Source organism: Pinus tabuliformis, chromosome J (genome assembly GCF_031772625.1).
Source record: "Pinus tabuliformis cultivar Carrire ecotype Pingquan chromosome J, CPIR1, whole genome shotgun sequence".
NCBI lineage: Eukaryota > Viridiplantae > Streptophyta > Pinopsida > Pinales > Pinaceae > Pinus > Pinus tabuliformis.
Genome location: NC_142295.1, coordinates 1,469,493,861 through 1,469,516,924, shown reverse-complemented (window position 1 = coordinate 1,469,516,924; position 23,064 = coordinate 1,469,493,861). Strand labels below are relative to the sequence as shown.

General features: G+C 41.7%; 1 protein-coding gene across 2 annotated transcripts in view; it reads left to right on the top strand.

Annotated features, from left to right (window-relative positions):
* LOC149232915 (Inositol monophosphatase family protein) overlaps positions 1 to 23,064 on the top strand; it is a 230,619-nt gene that overhangs the window by 130,850 nt on the left and 76,705 nt on the right. The window lies entirely within an intron of this gene.

The following is a 23,064-nucleotide window of genomic DNA, read 5'->3' as shown; positions in this document are numbered from 1 at the left end:
ACAAAAACTAACAACAAATTCGTCCTCCAATCTGGAAGACAAGTCTGAAACTCCCTGAATATCAAATCGATCCATCGCCATATTGGAGAATTCTTTGGTTTGTTATTTCTCTTCCACTCGACACAGATTTTTCTCTAGTAGTTTTGCTACAAAACCGTCTATGTCCAACCGAGGAATCTGCTTCGCAAAAATCTGAGCTGCTGCTGCTCCCTCTACCTGTTGGAATTACTCAATCTAGAAAGTCGAAATTTTTTTGCCACCCTGCATTGAAAAATCGAACTTCCCCTAAGCAACTCAGCCTGCCTGACTAGGCACTACGCAACATAAATTTAGGCCTACTGCTCCCTCTGAACAACGAAATTTTCTTCTTCCGCTTCTAAGCTTCCCGACTGATCAATCATGCTCTGATACCATGTAAAATTTCAACTATTGCAGCAATTGGAAATTATTCTTCTAACTGTAAATTTAATTATGCAGTTTATTTGCTACAACAAACAATGAATAAAAAATCACAACTGCAATTCTCACCATAAAAACGTTGGGGAAAAATAAAATGCTGGAAACTGAGAAATTCTAGCACACACAAATTTTGACACGGTTATTTTTGGACAATTGTCCTCGGAAAAACCCAATGTGGGAAAATCGGTGCAACAGATGAGGGTTTTATTATTATTCTTCGAAAGCAAATCTGAGTACAATAATTTGTATGTCAAATTGACAATCCAATCTAAGAGAATCACTGGCAAAATTCTTGTGAGGATTTTTCCTCACCCCACAACTTATTTCATCTCCTGAAACAAGTCCTTCAACAATTCGCACTTCCTTATGCGTCAACCTCTACGTAGTGCTTCCGCAGGATTTGCTTTTTCTATCTCCGGAAACTCCTGAAATCTACAGCTTGGCTTCTCTCTAGCTCTGGAACTAATTCACTGGCCTCCCTGATCAAAATCCCGTCCACCAACTACTGAATCAACGACTCATCTAGCTAGATCGAATTGCTTTGCTGCTGTTGCCTGCGGAGTCCTTGCGCAGTCTCTCTGGGAAAACTTGCACTCCCTCAATCTGACCCTTTCGACACTTGAAACCTCCATCAGAATACTACCTCACTCCCGTGCCACCTTCTACTCGATCTTTGGCTCGAATCCTCTTGCTGAATCACTCTGCTATTGGAAATGTTGATCCGCCTAGATCATTGAGTGTCTGCGCTAGTGTGTTCTCCATCTACCCATCGACCTCATGCTACAATCTCTATTTGGGACTTCAACAACCAAGATTAAAACATAATCGATGAATGAGATCATATTTGGATCGATCCGTGTGAGTTTCTAAATGATTCACACCTTATCTCATTTAATACTGATTATTTAACCAAATTTCCTAAGGGTAGACTTAGGAAATATTAAAAAATAGTCTAATAATCTAATTGAGACACTTCTAGGTGGAATTTCCATAAACGATTTTTGGGTTATGGAGATCTTATGTGTTTAGTCTCTCCACAAAGTTTCGAGAGTATAACACCTTGTTGAAGAAAGTGTAACTAGGTTAGGTCTTCATAAATGTACTTTTGATATTTGTATTTATTGAAGAAAAGAAATAATATTTTTGTTATATTTATCAATGAGTTTCTTGCTCATTGAAGTAGGTCAAGCACATATTTAAGTGCTTCTAGGAAGTCAAAGTGTCAATGTATTTATTGAAGACCCTCAAGGACATGTTACACTATGTATAAACTTGTATAAGAGTCAAAGGAAATATCTCCAAGCAAAGTCAAGTCCTCTCCATACAACGACATCATCCAAGGAGCAAAAGTGGTGAAGAATCTCCAAGTCGGCCTAAAGGAGGGACAATCCTATATATATAGAGGTTGTCCACTCCCTCATAACGACAAGCAAGCATCTCTGAAATCAGCGAAGACAAGGAGCCGAGATAAGAGTGAAATAGGACGAAGATAAGGAGCCTCTAGTGCAGTGAAGGAGGAAGAAGTCTAAGCGAAGGTTGGAGGACTGTTTCTAGGGAAATACACAGTCACATGTGCGAGGAAAGGAGGGCTTACTGTTGTCATAACAACAACAATACAACAGTCTCATACTTCTCATTGTTTGGGCTTGAAACTTAGGCCTATAAGGCCTCACACTAGAGTGAAGAAGAGATTCTCTCATACGAAGGAGAAAGGAAGCGAATACACCACGAAACCTCCCACACGTGCGAGAATTTAGGGCTGCAGAATTGTCATATCAAGTTTGCACCTACGCATTGAAGAACGAGCTCGGTTGGTCAAGAAGGAAGAAATTATCTTTAGTGAAGGGCCTCACTAGAGACCAAGAATAAGTGTCTCTTCTAGGGCAAGTACAACAAGGACTACCAACAAGTTGTAAGAAGAATGAAGTGCCAAACATGGAGGAAAAAGTGTTGGGGAACGAAGTGCAAAAAGGAAGGACTTGACTTGTGCTTGGAGGACATTCTTATCTAGGGTCTAGGGTTTGGCATTGATCAATAGAAGCTTCAATAAGAGAAACTTACAAAAGGGTTTTCCTCTCTAGGAGAGAGAGGTTTTGGCCCTGACAGAGAGCCAACATCTTGTGTTCTTGTTTATTGTGTTTTGGTAGCAGTTTGATGAAGTAACCACACACTGATAATAAAAAGAAGATCAAACTAACAAAGATAAATTGTAAAAGTGCTTCACAAATTGTTTCAAGTCTAGAAGAATCCTACCATATACTATTGCCCTTGATTCTTCAACATGGTTTCAGAGCTAAGGACATCTACAAAAGTTGAAGCATCAAGCCAAGAAGTCTCAATCTCATCAAGGACAAGAAAGGACTACAAGAAGACTACAAAGCAAAAGGAGAAGCCTTTTGTATAAAGGCACCTACAAGAAGAGAAAATCAAGGGACGTACATCAAGCCACACCATCTTCAAAAGGAAAAGCACTACAAGCCAAGTCATCAAGCAATCAATCAAGAACATCAAGATCCAAGGAAGGCAAGCCATCAAGTTGTCAAGAAGAAAGCAAGTCCACTGCATCTCAAACTCTATCAAGTAAGTATATGTCCCCTTTTGATTATACATCGATGTCTTTTTGCAAGGAAATCAATAAATTGGTTGGGACCACTAACTTCCTTGCATGGAAGAAGAGGACTAATTTACTTCTTAAGGAGAATGAACTTCTAGAACACATCAAAGGGAATATCACTATCCCTGCTAAGGAACAAACTCAAGCCTTAGCCAAGTACAATAAGGATGAGACTAGAGCTCAAAGGATTCTAATAGAATCCATCAAAGACTCTCATTCCTTATGTCTTCAAACTCGAAACACCAAAATAAATCTATGACAAACTAATAGAGCTATTCTCGGTAAGCATAGCTGGAGAAGTGATATCGCTTCGAAATGGTTTGTATAAGATGAAGATATCAAAGGAAGGAATAACTCCATACTTCATGAAGATCTCTGAGATGAGGGATCAACTTCAAGAGCTAGGAGAAGTCATGTCTGACAGAGAAATGACAACCGTAGTACTCAATGCTCTACCTGAGGATTGGGGCAACTTCACATCAAGCATATATGCCAAGAAAGAAGCTACCCCACTAAGTGAATTATGGTCTCTATGCAAGATAGAGGAAACTAGACTCAAAGCAAAAGAGGATGTGGGATCAAAGGAGCAAGCATTTGCAACCATGGTCATGAAAAAGGGAAAATTTGGCAAATTTGGTCCACGAAGAACAAACAATAGAGATATGTCCATAATCCAATGCTTTGGATGTCAAGAATATGGACACTACAAAAGGAATTGTCCTAAACTTAAAAAGAACAACAACAACAAAAGAAAAAGGGAAGAAACTCACATGACTCAAGAGGTGAAAGAAGAAGACAAGAAGCAAAAGAAGGAAGATCCTCCAGATCTCTACTATGACTAAGTCTACTTCTTTACTTAAAACCTTCTTTCAAAGTTTTGAGTAGTATAGGAGAATGTAGGAATAGAATAAAAATGCATGGCTAGAAACATCTACTAGAATCTAGAAGCATGATGTACATAGAGTTCAAAATACTCATGTAGAAGGAGCATCTAGAAATAGAACAAAATGCATGCTTAGAAATATCTTCTAGAATATAGGAGCATAGTATACATATAGCTCAAGATATTCATATATAAGGAGTATACCTATTATAAGACCTCATCCATGATAAAAGAATAAGTGATCGTGATTGTATATCCTCGAAGGCCACCATCATCAAAAGAAAGAGACATTTGTAGGATGAGGATCTACAAGATCCTATGACAAGAATCTTCAAAAGAAGGTTCATAAATAGGCGCAAATGTGTCAACAAGAATTCCATTCATGGAATGCAAGGAAGAATGATGTGCAGGGAAGAATGGATGAAGCAAAGAAGGGCTACATCAATCAAGAAGGACCATCAAATGAAGTTGAGATGATCAAAGCAGAATCAAGATGAGGTATGTATGCACTAAAAGGTAAAGTCATGTCATCTTATATATTATTAAGTCATGGGAATAGATCTAATACATGATCAAGTACAAAAGGATCTTTTTCACCGAAGACATACTCAAAAGCATGTACAAGTCAACAAGAGAAGTGCTCACATAAGGAGCATAAGGTTGTTGACTACTCCATGAAGCAAGTGAAGAAGAAATACTCTCCTAAGGAGTACAAGATTGCTAACTGAAAGACATGTGAAGAAGAAACGCTGACTAGCTCAAGTAAGCAGGAAAAGAAGAAAGTGCTCCCATTGGAAGTATAAGGTTGTTATCTAAACAACTCAAGAAGAAGCAAATGAAGAAAGAGATCAAGCATGTGAAAAACACCATGGTCATAAGGAATCACTATCCGACAAGATCCATTAAAGACATCTCCCGAAAGAAGGCATGACAACTCTGACAAAGGAAGAAAAAGATCAAACGACCCTTAACACCTATGAAGGCCTTGGAGATATTAAGGTGCAGATTGTTAGTGTCAGCCTTTCCAGCCTTCCTCCAGTGATCAAATATGCTCTTACAAAGTGATTTTGGAGTGTCCAGGTCAAATTTTGTCATCTCAAAGAGTTTTCAAGCAAAATTTGGTCACTCGGCATTAGGTCTAGGGTTTGCTTTCACTCTTTTCAAAATTGCCCAAATGCCAATCTATGTCACTATTCAGTTGAGTCTATCATCATTCATAGGGTTGTCATTATCATGTCAGTGTCTAATGAGTCATTTTACACCTTGTTCATGCTTCAGTTGCGCCTAGGTAAGGTCATTTCCCTCTCCTAGGGTTTTGAAGGCAATTTCTCTTGGACGGTCAAATCATCGGCAAAACTTGTATCCTGATGTTCATACACCTTCCCCTATCGTTAAAGTACCTTATCAAATGCTTCCCATCACTGAGATTCCCCAAATTCCTCATTTTCGCACAAACCCTAGTTTCTTGCTACAACGTGGCAATTTTCTAGGTTGGACCTGTGTTTTGCCCTTTTGGACCCCTTCCCCTCACTGGATTTCTGAGATTCCACTTTCCCCTGTTTCCTAACATCCCTCCCTACTTCCAAAAATTTCCCCAAGAATTTAGAAGCCCCTCATCCCCTTCATTGCGCTTCATTTCCACAAAGTTCCTTGTTTTACACATCGGGATAAGTTTCACTCAAAAGATGTTTCAGAGCAATCAAAGATGAATTTTGGAAAACTGAGAGGTTTTTGTCCACAACATGCCAAAGAAGAAAAACCTCCCTCACTTTTTACACAGGTGTCATGGTTTTAGAGAAATGTCAAAAATACAATCGCCTTAGGAGAATCGAATGCACCTCTGAAGTGACCTTGGGAAAATCAAGTTTTCTCCTAGCTTGGTTGGCCAAATGACTTTCTTGATGAGTCAAATGATAACTAGACACAAAGAGCTTTCCAATGAGCTATCATGAGCTCAATTTGGAGTTGAGGAAGGCATTCAAAAGTTGACTGCAACAGCACTCTGCCTTGAGGCAGCCTCATTTGGCACATTTTGACCAGTCTTGGGATATTTGATTTTTGACAGGGAAAATGAACTCCAAATTGAAAAATTCCAGTTGTGTTGGAAAGTAGACTCAAAGACCTTTCCAACGAGCTATCCTGCGCCCAATTTGGACACCGGGAAGGCCTCCAAAAAGCATCTGAAAGTTGCGCTACGCGTAGGGCTCAGGCGCGCTACGCATCAGGGTTTTGGCTCAACGCGTAGCGTGCCGCGCGCTACCCTTAAGTTGGTGAGGTCCATTTCACAAAAACTCAGCATTTTTGGATTTGTCATGACAAATTACACTTGCTCAGCCACTGCCAAGACATTTCATGGAGATTTGAGCCCCCAAAAGGTCAAAAAAACATGCAAAAAATGACCTTTTGCCACTTTTTGGACACACAGGAAGCAGTCTTGGGAGATTGCATTTTTGGAGGGGCAAATGGCCACCAAATTGAGAAATTCCACTTGAGCTGGAGAGTAGACATCCAGACCTTTCCAACAAGCTCACTTGTGCCTCATTTGGATGCCGGAAGTGCCCCAAAAGTGGGCTCAAAGGCGCGCTACGCATTGAGAAATGGCGCGCTACGCATCAGGACATTTTCTCAATTTTTCACCTTCAGCTCAGGAAAACGCAACATTTGATCATTTTTGACTTTTTGGTTGGATTTTTCATCCTCCTTGATGTAATTGATGTAATTTCATGTTGACATGACACTTATTTACCTTTTCTAGAAGATTCATTCATAAAATAGCAAAAATTTAATGAATGAATTGGTTTCCTAGCTTATAGAGACAAGTTGTTTTGATTGCCTAGATTGTAGTGCTCAGTTTAGAATTGGTTGAAACAGCTCCTAGGATGATGAGCTCGACCCCTAGAGGCAAGGGAATGTGTTAGCTTGCCTATATTATGTATTTTCTTAGTCATTTTCATGGTTGGACTCTTGAGGGATAATCTTAGACTGTTTTACACTTTGTACCTCTGCAATTTTGGCAAAGGAAAGACCAGGGTTTTGCAGCACTATTTGGGATTCCTGTGGTGATTTGTGTTGATGGTGTGCTTCTGTCATGTACTTGTAAGTTTGTTATGTGTATTATTTTCCTGCTCCTCTCTTCTACAAATTAAGTAGATGAAGTGTTAAGGTAGAATTCATGGTTTCTATGCTCTGCCTTTAAGTTTGCTTAATATCTATGTTTTCATCTGTTTAAGGAGAACTCTCGATGGTTTCTTGCTCTCCTTAGCTCCTCACCGGTCATATCTATCCATTCACTTATTTCAAAGGCATCAAGACAATCTCCTACCTTGCCCCAAAAAGACCTCTGCAAAAACTGTGTCTCATCCCCACACCCAAAATTGCCGTGCTCAGTTTTCCAACAAAACCCTAAAAATCTAAAATCAAACTTTCCCTATCAGTTTACTAGCCTAAAATCAGTGTTCTTTATTGGTCATCTCAGCCCTTTGAAGACCTTTTGCCGAGATAGACCTGGAGAGAGCCCTCTCCTATTCCCGTAGGGCTAGCTACGAGGCTAAGTGGTTTGATGTTGCCTTGGATTTTGTCTTTTTCAGCCTGAGACCAAATTCAAGCGCTAACACAGATAACTGATTCAACTCTACGAAGATGTCATGATGAAGAGGCCATCCAACAAAAACACTATCTAATGTTGAAGCAAGTTAGGATAAAGTCATGAAGGGCTACCAAATTGAAGCATGTAAACAAGCAAGTACAACTAAGCATCTATGTGTTAAGTATTCTAAAAGCATAAACATACGACAAAGGAGTAGCTAGATGATAAAAGATGCTCACACATATCTAGAAGGACACTTTCCATGAAGAAGCAATGACATGACAAGGCAAGAAGGAAAGTGATCAATGGCTGGTGCCCTACCAAGAAGAAGTTAGAACAGAGACTTCATGACATCAAAGAAGGAGATCAAGCAACGGAAGGACCCATGAAGAAGAAGTTGCTGATGAATTGGCAAATCCCTAGCTAAGAGGGAGTTATAACAAGTTCCCAATTACAAAGGAACTTGGACAAGTACCTTGTAAGAGGATACTTGGGCATGTCTTCCTCAATTGAGAGGAAGCGATAAACACAACATTCTTGTCTTCACTTGGGAAGAAAGAATGGGAGGATTGGGTAATCATCTGGCATTTGATACTCTTTGAGGATGTCTAGGGAATCCAAGACAAGAGTAGACAAGAGGACTGATATTCTATGAGGGCTGGGAACCCAAGACAAGAATAGTCCTAGAAGGTCATACTCAGTGAACACCTGGGTGGGTATGTACCTTGAGAGACCATGGCTAAGGTGTCTACAAGTCATTGGTCTCGCCAACATTGTGCTCTGTTCTAATGAGAGATAGAGCTGTTAGTCAAAGCCTTGCTATGGACAATGTTGGTTACTATGATGCTATAACATATGGATTGCCAATCCAGTTTCTCTTATGTGAATTCTTCAAGATTGAAAAATTTCCAAACACCTTGTAATGATTTATGAATACCTTCCTAGTTAAGAGGGAGTGTTGAAGAAAGTGTAACTAGGTTAGGTCTTCATAAATGTACTTTTGATATTTGTATTTATTCAAGAAAAGAAATATTATTTTTGTTATATTTATCAATGAGTTTCTTGCTCATTGAAGTAGGTCAAACACATATTTAAGTGCTTCTAGGAAGTCAAAGAGTCAATGTATTTATTGAAGACCCTTAAGGGCATGTTACACTATGTATAAACTTGTATAAGAGTCAAAGGAAATATCTCCAAGCAAAGTCAAGTCCTCTCCATACAACAACATCATCCAAGGAGCAAAAATGATCAAGAATCTCCAAGTTGGCCTAAAGACATCAAGGCGGCCTCAAGTTTGCCTAAAGGAGGGACAATCCTCTATATATAGAGGTTGTCTGCTCCCTCATAATGACAAGCAAGCATCTCTGAAATTAGCGAAGACAAGGAGCTGAGATAAGAGTGAAATAGTGCAAAGATAAGGATCCTCTAGTGCAACGAAGTGTTGATTTGGGGTAGCAGCGGATGTGCTCTAGCCATGAAAATTGGTGAAGAGGCTAAAGCACATGAAATCTCCAAGACCCATAAATGGTTTGGACAGATTGTACCCGGTTTAGGAGGTATTAAAATAATTAATATTTTTAATGGAGCTCCTAAGTCTAAACTTAGGAAAAATAAAATATTAATGGGTATTAATATAAAACTGGGTTAGAAGGTTCCAAAAGTCATGGATTAAGCCAAATCTAATCTTAGCCATTGATTAGAGATTTAATCTTGGCCGTTGAAGGACCAACAAGAAATGTAGAAGAAGAGGCTTGAGGGTTAGTTGGAGAACACTTTAAGAGAGACCAGTCCGTTCGATTTCTGGGGCGGGATTAGCTGAGAAATTCGAACTAGTGGTTTGGAGAGCAGCAGGAGGCAGCGAGTACAGAACAGAGAGTCGGGAACAGCACCAAAAGACCAACACAGAGGTTGGAGAGGTAGACGCATAGCCTCTCAGGCAGACGCAGAGGCAGCGGATTGTGTAGTCACTGGAGGGCCTGCGTGGGTGCCACAAAGAGGCCCAGTGTTGACGCAGAGAGGCAAGATCTGACGTAGAGGGTCTGGGAGCTACGCAGAGGTTAGCTAGCCTGACGCTGAGACTGGGAGAAGTGCTGGGGAATTTTCTCTCTGTTGGGTAAGCCAATTTTGCACCAGTTGTATTGAAGAATTACTGAATAATAAAATCCTCCCTTGCTGCACCGGTTTTCCCACATTGGGTTTTTTCGGGGACTATTGTCCAAAATATCTGTGTTGATGTGTTGATTCTTGTGCATGTGTTTGTTTGTGTATGATGGTGTGATATCTACAATAGAATTTATTTTAATGTTTACTAAAGGATTTTCATAAATAAATTATTAGGAAATAAGTAGGTAAAATAAATCAGTTGTTGCAGTGATAAAATTTTCACATGGTATCAGAGCAAGTAACCAGAGACATGAAGGGAAAATCAGTTATGGGTCGAGATCATGATGCAGAGGCATCTACGTCAGGAGACTCGCATAGATTTTCAAAAAATTGCACAAGAGAAAGTAATTTCGATTTCTCTATGTTGGCTTCTAGGCTGGAAGAAGAAGTGGCTTGTGTGACTAGCTCTGCATCATCATAGGTATGGTATATAGACAGTGGAGCCTCTTGGCATATGACGGGAATCCGGGAATGTTTCTCAGATTATCGAGAGGAGAAGATGAACTTTCAGATCACCATGGGAACAAGGCAAAGTGTACTCCAGTAGGGTGGGGTACCATAGTTTTTCAAACAGAGACAGGAGAGCGGTTCCACGCTACCAATGTGCTGCATGTATCAGGATTGGGGATGAACTTACTTTCCGTGTCACAACTTCAAGGCAAAGGCTATGCCGTTTTCTTCATCAAGGAGAAATTATACGTCAAACACCCGAGCTGGAAAAAGAAAGTGCAGATCGGGATCAAAGGTAACAGGTTGTACAGACTACAACTAGAATCACCAATGGCTCTAATAGGTAGTAATGGAGACAAGGACTTGAACAAACTATGGCGCAGAAGAATGGGACATTTGCACCATGGGGCTCTGAGAATTCTTAGGAGCACTGTAACAAGAGTTCTGGATCTTAGTACGGAATGAGATGATGTATGCAGAGGATGTGCTCTAGGAAAGTATGCCAAAGCAACATTTCCTAGAAGTAAAAACAGGGCCAAGAGTGTACTAGGATTAATACACTCAGATATCTGTAGACACATATCCACTAAAGCTCTTAGTGGTGCCGAGTAATTCCTCACCTTCATTGATGACCCACTCAAAGAAAACTTGGATTTATTTTCTGAGAACCAAGGACGAGGTTTTTTGTCGATTCAAAGAGTTCAAGGCTCTGGTGGAGAATCTGACTGGGAAGAAAATAAAAGTTTTGCGCTCAGATAATGGTGGAGAGTATGTCGATAAGGACTTCACTGATTTTTGCGCTAAGGAGGGCATCAAAAGAGAGTGGACAACTCCTTACAATTCGAAGCAAAATGGAGTAGCAGAAAGAAAGAACATGACTATTGTAGAAGCAGCTAGGGCCATGATGTATGATCAGGATATGCCAAAATTCCTGTGGGCAGAAGCATGCAACACAACAGTCTATGTTCAGAATAGAACTCCTCATCGGGCATTGGGCAAGATTAATCCAGAGAAAGTCTTCACAAGGAAGATGCCTAAAGTCAGTCATTTCAGGATATTTGGGAGCTTAGCATATTGCCCCATACCCAAGGAAAATAGGAAGAAGCTGGATGAAACTGCAGAGAAAAGATATCTAGTGAGATATAGCGAGAACACGAAGGCATACAGAATCTATCTACCAGGGAGCAGGAAGGTAGTAGTTCCCAAGTCTAAACTTTAGGAAAAATAAAATATTAATGTGTATTAATATAAAACTGGGTTAGAAGGTTCCAAAAGTCATGGATCAAGCCATATCTAATCTTAGCCATTGATTAGAGATTTAATCTCGGCCATTGAAGGACCAACATGAATAGTATAAGAAGAGGCTTGAGGGTCAGTTGGAGAACACATTGAGGGAGACCAGTTAGTTTGATTTCTGGAGCGGGGTTCGCTGAGAAATCCGAACTAGTGGTTTGGAGAGTAGCAGGAGGCAGTGAGTACAGAATAGAGAGTCGGGAACAACACCAAAAGACCAACGCAGAGGTTGGAGAGGAAGATGTAGAGCATCTTAGGCAAACGTAGAGGCAACAGACTGCGTAGTTACTGGAGGGCCTGCGTGGGTGACACAGAGAGGCCTAGTGTTGATGCAGAGAGGCAGGCGCTGACACCGAGGGTCTGGGTGCTACGCAGAGGTCAACTAGGCTGACACTGAGATTGGGAGAAGTGCTGGAGAATTTTCCCTCTTTTGGGTAAGCCAATTTGGCACCCAGTTGTATTGAAGAATTGCTGAATAATAAAATCCTCCCTTGCTGCATCGGTTTTCCCACATTGGGTTTTTTTGGGGACTATTGTCCAAAATATCTGAGGCAGCAGACTACGCAGAGGTCAGCTAGCCTGACGTTGAGATTGATTCTTGTGCATGTGTTTGTTTCTGTATTATGGTGTGATATCTGCAACATAATTTATTTTAATGTTTACTGAAGGATTTTCACAAATAACTTATTGGGAAATAAGTAGGTAAAATAAATCAATTGTTGCAGTGATAGAATTTTCACATGGTATTAGAGCAAGTAATCAGAGGCAGGAAGGGAAAATCAGTTATGGGTTAAGATCATGATGCAGAGGCATCTACATCAGGAGACTCACATAGATTTTTAGAAAATTGCACAAGAAAAAGTAATTTCGATTTCTCTATGTTGGCTTCTAGGTCGGAAGAAGAAGTGGCTTGTGTGACTAGCTCTGCATCATCAGAGGTATGGTATATAGACAGTGGAGCCTCTTGGCATATGACGGGAATCCAGGAATGTTTCTCAGATTATCAAGAGAAGAAGATGAACTTTCAGATCACCATGGGGAACAAGGCAAAGTGTACTCCAGTAGGGAGGGGTACCATAGTTTTTCAAATAGAAATGGGAGAGTGGTTCTGCGCTACCAATGTGCTGCATGTACCAGGATTGGGGTTGAACTTGCTTTTTGTGTCGCAACTTCAAGGCAAAGGCTATCGCATTTTCTTCATCAAGGAGAAAGTATACATCAAATACCCGAGTTGGAAAAAGAAAGTGCAGATCGGGATCAAAAGTAACAGGTTGTACAGACTACGACTAGAATCACCAATGGCACTAATAGGCAGTCATGGAGACAAGGATTTGAATGAACTATGGCACAGAAGAATCGGACATTTGCACCATGGGGCTCTAAGAATTCTCAGGAGCACTGTAACAGGAGTTCCAGATCTTAGTACAGAAAGAGATGATGTATGTAGAGGATGTGCTCTAGGAAAGTATGCCAAAGTAGCATTTCCTAGAAGTAAAAACAGGGCCAAGAGTGTACTAGGATTGATACACAGATATCTGCGAACCCATGTCTATTAAGGCTCTTAGTGATGCCGAGTACTTCCTCACCTTCATTGATGACTACTCAAGGAAAACTTGGATTTATTTTCTGGAAACCAAGGATGAGGTTTTCTGTCAATTCAAAGAGTTCAAGGCTCTAATGGAGAATTTGACTGGGAAGAAAATAAAAGTTTTGCGCTTAGATAATGGTGGAGAGTATGTAAATTTTTGCGCTAAGGAGGGCATCAGAAGAGAGTGGATAACTCCTTACAATCCAGAGCAAAATGGAGTAGCAGAAAGAAAGAACAGGATTGTTGTAGAAGCAACTAGGGCCATGATGTATGATCAGGATATGCCAAAATTCCTGTGGGCAGAAGCATGCAACACATCAGTCTATGTTTAGAATAGAACTCCTCATCGGGCATTGGGCAAGATTACTCTAGAGAAAGTCTTCACAGGGAAGACGCCTGAAGTCGGTCATTTCAGGATATTTGGGAGCTTAGCATATTGCCGCATACTCGAGGAAAAGAGGAAGAAGCTGGATCAAACTGCAGAGAATGGATATCTAGTGGGATATAGTGAGAACGCTAAGGCATACAGAATGTATCTTCCAGGGAGCAGGAAGGTAGTAGTTCGAGGAGATGTGAAGTTCATCGAGGATAGGGCTTTTAGAAAATATCGAGAAATGCCTTCTGAGGAGCAGTCAAAAGAGGAACCATTGGTCAAACCTCTTCAACCAACGGAAGAAAAGAATTCTTTCTCGGGTCAGGAAGAATCACGGGATGAGGAGGAGCTAATAGAAGCCCTTGCTGGCAGAGGAAGAATGAGCAGGGAACTTTGTCAGATTTTGCGAGATGCAGAGGACTTCATCAGAGTGCCAACGAACGATAAGAGGGAGCGAAAACAACCAGATAGATATCAGGCATTAGTAGCTCAGGATGGGGAGCCTGCCAGTTTCCAGGAGGCAACTCAACATCAGGTTTGGCTGGATGTGATGGTAGAGGAGCACAACTCCATAATGGTGAACGATGTCTGGGAGGTAGTGCCAAGGCCTCAAGACTGGTAGGTTCGAGATGGATCTACAAGATCAAATACGCTGCAGACGACAATGTTGAGCAATACAAAGCCAGGTTTGTGGCTAAGGGGTATGCTTAGAAGGAAGGAATTGACTACGAAGAGACCTTCGCCCCGGTAGCCAGGTATACATCTATTAGGACCGTGATATCTCTTGTAGCACAAATGGGGTGGGAGATTCATCAGATGGATGTCAGAACGACATTTCTGAACGGAGTGATAGAAGAAGAGGTATACATTGAACAATCAGAGGGCTTTGAGACACATGAGAAGAAGTCTCATGTATGCAGATTGAAGAAAGCCTTGTATGGGCTGAAACAGGCACCTAGAGCATGGTATGGTCAAATCAATGGCTACTTGTAGAAAATGGGATTTGTTAAGAGTGACACAGATCCAAATCTCTACTATATGGTTGTAGAGAATGAGCCTCTAATCTTAGTATTATATGTGGATGATCTCTTCCTGACAGGATCATCCAGGTTCATCGGGGACTGCAAGAAGAATCTAGCCATAGAATTTGACATGAAGGATTTGGGACGAATGCATTATTTCCTGGGTTTGGAAGTTTGGCAGCAAAAGGGGGAGATCTTCCTTGGGTAAAGGAGATATGCTATAGAAATCTTGAAGAGATTTAGGATGGAGGACTCTAGACCCATGGCCACTCCAATGATCACCAATTGGAAGAAGATTGATGCATCAGAAGACAAGAATGTTGATCCCACCTTATACAGGCAGCTCATGGGGTCCCTGATGTATCTGGTCAATACCATGCCAGACATTTGCTATGCTTTCAACACCCTCAGTCAGTTCATGGTGGAGCCGAAGAGGGCGCACTAGGTAGCAGCCAAACATGTTCTCAGATATTTACAGGGAATAGTCGATTATGGACTCTTGTACACCAAGAGTAAGGATATCAGATTGAGTGGATTTACTGATGCAGATTGGGCAGGAAGTTCAGTGGATCGGAAAAGTACCTCTAGGTACTGTTTCAACATTGGATCAAGAATGACCTCCTGGTGCAGTAGGAAACAGAAATCCGTGGCTCTGAGCTCAGTTGAGGCAGAATATATGGTTGCGAGTACAGCTTCGTGTGAGGCCATATGGCTTAGAAAACTGCTTGTGAACCTATTCAGACGAGAGATGGAGGCGACCAGGATCATGTGCGATAATAATAGTTGCATCAAGCTCTTTGAGAATCCAATGTTTCATGATCGGTCAAAGCATATTGATATCTGGTGTCACTTTGTCAGAGACTGTGCCCAACGAGGAGCTGTACAGTTGAGTTACACTCTTATAGGAGAATAGGTGGCAGACATCCTCACCAAGGCCCTTGGAAGAACAAAGTTTGATTATTTCAGGAAAAAGATGGGGATGATAAAGAATCCATTTCAGTAGCAGAAATGGGGGTGATGTTGTAGTGCAGTAGCACGATGCAGCATGATGAGAAGAGGACACAGTGCAGATGCAGTGTTGGGAAGAAGGACTAGCAGCAGCACAGATGCAGAGGGAGTTGCAGTGCAGATGCAATGTTGGGAGAAAGGACGAGCAACAACAGGGATGCAGAGGGAGCTGCTGTACGGAAGCAGTAGTGGTAGAGGCAGAGCCATGGGCAGCAGTATAGGATGTAGCAGTGCAGAGGATGTTGGGTAGGGAGGCCTAGCATCGGCACAGGTACCGGTGCCAGATGATCAGTGTGATACTCAATGAGGAGTATTTCTAGAGCACAGTCCTTGCTAAGAGGGAGTGTTGATTTGGGGTAGCATCAGATGTGCTCTAGCCATGAAAATTGGTGGAGAGGCTAAAGCACATGAGATCTCCAAGACCCAAAAATGGTTTGGACAGGTTGTACCCGGTTTGGGAGGTATTAAAATAGTTAATATTTTTAATGGAGTTCCTAAGTCTAAACTTAAGAAAAATAAAATATTAATGGGTATGAATATAAAACTGGGTTAGAAGGTTCCAAAAGTCATGGATCAAACCAAACCTAATCTTAGCCGTTGATTAGAGATTTAATCTTGGCCGTTGAAGGACCAATAGGAAAAGTAGAAGAGGCTTGAGGGTCAATTGGAGAACACACTGAGGGAGACCAGTGAGTTCGATTTCTGGAGCGGGGTTAGCTGAGAAATTCTAACTAGTGGTCTGGAGAACAGCAGGAGGCAGCGAGTACGGAACAGAGAGTCGGGAACATCACCAGAAGACCAGCGCAGAGGTTGGAGAAGAAGACGTAGAGCCTCTCAGGCAGGCGTAGAGGCAGTATACTGCGCAGTCACTGGAAGCCTTGCGTGGGTGACACAGAGAGGCCCAGTGCTGACGCAGAAAGGCATGAGCTGACGTAGAGGGTTTGGGAGCCACACAAAGGTCAGCTAGTCTGACGCTGAGATTGGGAGAAGTGCTGGAGAATTTTCTCTCTGTTGGGTAAGCAAGTTTGGCACCCAGTTGTACTGAAGAATTGCTGAATAATAAAATCCTCCCTTGTTGCTCCGATTTTCCCACATTGGTTTTTTCCGGGGACTGTTGTCCAAAATATCTGTGTTGATGTGTTGATTCTTGTGCATGTGTTTATTTCTATATTATGGTGTGATATATGCAACATAATTTATTTTAATGTTTATTAAAGGATTTTCATAAATAACTTATTGGGAAATAAGTAGGTAAAATAAATCAGTTGTTGCAGTGATAAAATTTTCACACGAAGGAGGAAGAAGTCTAAGCGAAGGTTGGAGGATTGTTTCTAGGGAAAAACACAGTCACACGTGCAAGAAAAGGAGGGCTTATTGTGCTCATAATAGCAACAATACAACAGTTTCGTACTTCTCATTGTTTGGGCTTGAAACTTAGGCCTATAAGGCCTCACACTAGAGCGAAGAAGAGACTCTCATATGTAGGAGAAAGGAACCAAATACACCACGAAACCTTTCACACGTGTGAGAATTTAGGGTTGTAGGACTGTCATATCAAGTCTGCACCTATGCATTGAAGAAAGAAGCTCGTTTGGTCAAGAAGAAGGAAAAAATTATCTTTAGTGAAGGGCCTCACTAGGGACCAAGAATAAGTGTCTCTTCTTGGGAAATTACAACAAGGACTACCAACAAGTTGTAAGAAGAACGAAGGGCCGAAGGATGACAAAGTGCCGGGGAACGAAGTTCAGAAAGGAAGAACTTGACTTGTGCTTGGAGGACATTTTTGTGTAGGGTCTAGGGTTTGGCATTGATCAATAGAAGCTTCAATAAGAGAAACTTACAAAAGGGTTTTCCTCTCTAAGAGAGAGGTTTTGGCCATGGCAAAGAGCCAACATCTTGTGTTCTTGTTTATTGTGTTTTGGTAGCAGTTTGATGAAGTAACCACACATTGATAATAAAAAGAAGATCAAACTAACAAAGATAAATTGTAAAAGTGCTTCACAAATTGTTATTAAGTCTAGAAGAATCCTACTATACACTATTGTCGTTGATTCTTCAACACACCTCCAGATGCTACAAAAACTAACAACTTTAATCTTCCAAATTTTTGACCACCACAAGCAATCTTCTTGAAGCTTAAAATGAAAAGTAATTGAGGGGTTCCAAAATATAGTTCAAGGTGAAAACAACTTTATCATCCAAGTGATTTATTAGATCCAATCTTAGAAAAATCAGATGCCTATACCCCACAACAGAGTTTTCCCCGATCCTCACCTGCCCCTTGTTATGTATTGTAGGATCAAAACAATTATCACTCCAGCACAAGGCTGCTTGGAAGTGGGAGCATGAGCGACAATTTTCAGAAGCTTTCGGGTTGGCAATGTTTTTTATATAATATATATTTTTATATATTTTGGTGCATATATGTCAACAAAAGCATGCAGAATGATGAATTAGTTATAAAAAGCATAAAAACATGGATTAAACCATATAACATCAATCATCTAGTAGTTATAATCTTCATCAACCACAGGTCCACAAGTTACAACATCTCGATTCTCATCAATCCTAAAGTTTTAAAGTTTCAAAATTCAATATATAACATTTGTCATCACTAAAGTTGTATTTGTAACCATTACCAAACTATAACAAAGAATATCAAACATGAAATGAAACATTTCACGAAGCATCATATTCATAATTCATTACCAATGAGTTATAATTGCCAACTTCAAACTTCAAACTTAAATTGTCATATATTGTTTACAAAAGATACCATAATAAATATGAAAGTGTTAATAGTTATAAAAAATACTAGAAACTAGAAAGAACAAGTAAATCTACTATCTACTAAAATTTCTTCTTGTCATGAGAAACTTCTAATTTCTTTTCTCGTGATCTATGAACAATGGGAGTCTCCCTCGCGTAGTCTGACGACCACTTCTAGAACTGGAAGGCACATGACCTCCACGCAAAGCTGCAGATGGAATTGGTGGCAAAACTGGTGCAACTTGAGCATTGCTAGTGGATGGGGGTGGCATTTCTGTTGATGTTGCTACATCCTTATCATCCAAAAGTTATGCTTCCAATTGTTCTAAATGTAAGACTCCATCCTCCAAATTATCCTCCTCTGGGTTGTTGTCCGAAGTGATATGTGCTCTATCAAATCAAGCCCGCTCACAATAATGTGTCAACAACCTCAAGTTGTAGTTTACATAAACCAAGCTTTTTGCTCGGTTTTCATTGAGGCAATTTCTTTTAACATTGTGGATGAAGCTATATGTGTTCCAACACCTCTCTGTAGAAGAAGTATTAACTACCTGTGAAAGCACTTCAACTGCTAATTTTGCCAAAGGTCCCCTGAAGCCATACATTTTCCACCATTCAACATGATCCAATCTATCTCTATCATCGATTGCATCCAAAAAGCCAAACATTCCATTTTGACTGAAGTATTTGCTTAATTCTCCACGCAATCTAGCACACTCCTCCATGTCAGGGGCCAACTTGTCTAATGCTAGCATATACCCATTTTGTACCTCTAGATCTATATGGGGTTTTATTCTAAGCCCAACCCCAATGTAGGTTTGGCCAATGAAGATGGAGAGTAGTATTTTGGTGTAAGGGCATACGCCAAGGCATGGAGTGGAACTTTAAGATTATCCCACCCCTTGACCACATGTTTGTGAATATGATCATACAAGATGACATCTTTCGGTTAATATCTTTGATTTGCCATAACATGATATCCATCTGCTACACCTCCCCAATCATTGACAAAACCAATCATGTTATAAATGGGCTTGGTGAATGGTGAGCTCCAGTATTGTAGCAATAATGCTACAACTCCTGGGGCTTCCTGTCTCTCATTTTATCAACCCGGTAGTTCGTACAAACTTGGAAGCGACGGTGCTATATGCACAAGTACTAGCTCTTGTCGCAGCTGTCACTTGGTCAGCTGGCACAAGTCCGCTAGGGCTCAAGCCAACTTCTATAGGCTCTCAGAAGAAGCTTGCTAATTGATGGACGAAAGCTATTCTCGAAGGAAAACTACTCTACTTGACAAAATGGACTGAAAGCAAATCAAAGCATGTAAACCTAGGAAACCCTAATTTAACTAGTCTAACCTCTATAATGCAAAGAATGTGAATGAAACCTCTACCAATGCTGCTGTTACCTCTAATAAGTGGAAATGCATGGATCTAAGCTACTTGCATCATAAAAGACATGTTTTTGTATTTTTCCTTTAAGTGGATGGAATGATTGTGAGTTTGTGCTAACTAGGGTTTGGTTGTGCAGATGGGATGGAGAAGGAAGGAAAGCGTGGGACAGGTTGGGGAGGCTAGGAGAGGTCCCTAGGGATCCTTAGCATCCATCCACAGAGGTTCCTCGCATTCAGATGCTCAGCAACCGAGTGAGTGGCCTCCTACAGGATGTCTGCAGGGGATCCTACAGGATACGCAGAGATTTCTACAGGATGTCTACAAATTGCTACAGGATGACCTACCGTGAGTGTTTGAAGTGATGGAATGGTAGGGGGAGATGTGTAAGTTAGGAATAAGGCTGGTGATGGCTCAGAAGTGGAAGAATAGGATAGGGAGTGAGTGTAGGGAGTAGGTTGGAAGATAGAGGACTAGGTCAACGAAAGGGCTAGAGAGTGAAGCTATGTGAGGAGTGAAAGACTTTGGGAGATAACAGAGCGGAGCAGGGGTCAACGATGTGGTTGCATGCGTGATCAAGATGGAGAATGAGGTACTGGAACGAGAGAGAGCAGTGTAAGTGAAACAAATTCTTATGACTGTCACCAAACCGAAAATGCATCAACCTAAACTACATGTACGTATAAATTCAATGAACAGCAATCCAAAACGCGAAGGAGAATGTGCATGAAGCTGTGATGAAGGCGTGTGTGCAGGTGTGAATCATGTGGAAAGATCTATCATAACGAGACTATGTTGCAGCATGTATGAAGTGAAGAACTGCGTGTTTTTGTGGCTGGTATAGGCTGCACTCCAATCTCCAAACGGAGATGGCAGTGGAGACTTCCTCAACCTTTTTTGCTGGAGCTCCAATGTATTATCAACCTGCTAATCTAACTAAACAACCGAAAGCAATTCAACCATAAACTAGTCCTATCTATGCTCATGAAAAAGACTAATTCAACAGCCTGTAATTCAAATTGCATGTGAAAATGAAAACTCAGAGTGCTGAAACGAAATGGAAACAACACTACAGCAGAGGGGATCTATGGCTCTCAGGTTGGGCCCTAACCTGAGAGCTATAGTTTCCTTAAGAAAAACTCAGAGCTAGATCAAAATCTGCCTTCTTTATTCATAATCTGATGTTATGCCAAAATTGGCTTACAACAAGAACTAACACCGAGCTGTGCTCAAAAATTACACTAGTAATGCGAAAGTTTCAACAACCTATCAAAGGCTACGGCCTCTATACTTATGCAAAACAGTGATCCAACAAGTGTCCTTGATTTTAGGAGCTCGGCTGTCCAACTAGAGTTTAACTGCTGATCCTGTAGGACAGTCATAAGTGCTGTTCCTGTAGAACAGTTGTAACTGCTGTTCCTGTAGAACAACTGGCTGCTTCTAAGCTCGGAGGGGAGATGGATTGGAGCTCGGAGTTCTTGGTGGGAATCCCGAGGAATGTCCCCAAGACCGTGGACATCCTCTCCTAAACCAGCAGTGCCACCTCGTTGTCTCCTTGTCTCCTTTTTCGTTGTCTTTTGCTCCCTTTTAATGCCAAAACCTGGAATCATAATGCATTAGTCACGTAGATAGAGTGCCTACCCTTCTTCCTACAAACAACATGAACAAACTAAGAAATGCATGCATAAGCAATAAAAAATGAATGGTTTGAGCAAGTAGAATAGGCCAAAATGAGCCCAAATTGTACCAAAATTGGGGCTCATCATCACCCCCCAGCTGAACCATTTGCTCATCCTTGAGCAACCTTGCTCCCACTCCTTGTCCTTGGCCGAGGACTCGGGACCGGAACAGGCTCTTTCTTTTCTGCTTTTGATGGCCCTGCCTTCTCTGCCCCTGGTGGTGACGAGGGTGGAACTTCTTCCCTCTTTCCTGTTTCTTTGAGCCGGGCTTCGGAAGGTGATTGGCCTATCTTTCGTGTCCAGGAGGTGATCTTCGGGCTTCCTTTCTCGGGGGTGGCCGGTGTCTTAGAGGGAGTTTGCTTACTGGGTGAAGTAGGAACACTCCCTAAAGTGGTTGTGCTGCTGGGAGGAGGCTGCGGCTTGTCTGTCTTCATTCTCTGACTTCTCCTGGTCTCGGAAGGTAGAGGGATCTCCCTCTCCCTCTTTTTTTTTGGTTTTGCAGGTGTGCTGAGGGCAGCTAGCGCAGCTGCTGCCTCCTTTTCGAGAGGATCAGCTTTCTCTCCCGTGCCTTTTACTTTCCCGGTGCTCCTTGTGGAAGGCCCTTCCCTTTCTATTTTCGGGCTTCCTGTAGAAGACCCTACTTTGTCCACTTTCGGCCCTCCTGTAGAAGACTCTTTCTTTACGCTCTGTGGGTTTCTTGTAGAAGACCCCTTCTCTGTTTTTGGGCCTCCTGTAGAAGCCTTCGTCTGCTTTCCTGTAGGCGTTGTTCTTGGGCTTCCTGTAGAAGCCTGCGTTTGTTTTCCTGTAGAGGCTGCTTCCGGGCTTCCTGTAGAAGCCTGTTTTTGCGTTCCTGCAGATGCAACTCTCACCACCTTTTCTTGCTTGGCTGCATGGATTTTGCTTTTGGCTTTGACTGCAGGAGCTGACGAGGTGCTTGGGCTGGCAGGGACCACCTCGGTTTTGACTGCCCTACTTTTCAACCTCTTTTCCCTTGCTGACAGGATGGGGGTGTCCTCTTTTGCTCTGTCATCCTTTCCCTCCTCCTTCTCCTTTCGTTCTTTCTTCTGTGTTGGAGTCGGGATCTTTTGGCTTTTCCCTTTCTTACTCTCGACTGCTGGCTCTTCTCCTTCACCGCTAGAGGACCCCGTTTCTTCAAGCAACATCTTTATGTCCCCTTCCCTTGTTAAATTCCTAAATGATTCCCATGCGAGGGGGACTTTATATGAGTGGAGAGCATCCTCCACAAGAAGTTTGACTAACCCATGGTGGGCTACCTGATCCGGAATGCCGTCCTTGAGCTTTGTGGAGCACTCCATCAAGGACTGTAGTAAAAAGTAAGGAATGCTCAGCCTCTGTTTTGCAGGAAGATCAATCCGGTGTCTTAGTTCATTGAGCAGCCTGAAGTGATATGCATATACGATGCTGTAACGACCCTCACAGGTGATATATTTCATAATTTGCAAACTGACTTCGTTCCATGGTGGCAACAGGCTTGTCCTCCTCACCCCATTTTTGTCCTCTGTGAATGATTCTTCAGGTGGGAAGAACTCCTTCTTGGCTTGCTGGCTTAGCTTTCGTTCTTCTTTATCCCACGGGAGACCCATAGGAAGCTCAGTGATTCTACTGATAGACTGCGGGGTGATCTTGAGGCTTAGGCCTCTGAAATTGACTGTGGTCAGCACCTTGGATTTTGGCCTCAGGGCCTGCAAGAATTCCTCGGCCACTTCCTCATCGTACCCCTGTAACTTATCACAAAAAGGCATCCATTGTGCTCTGGTGAAGAGCT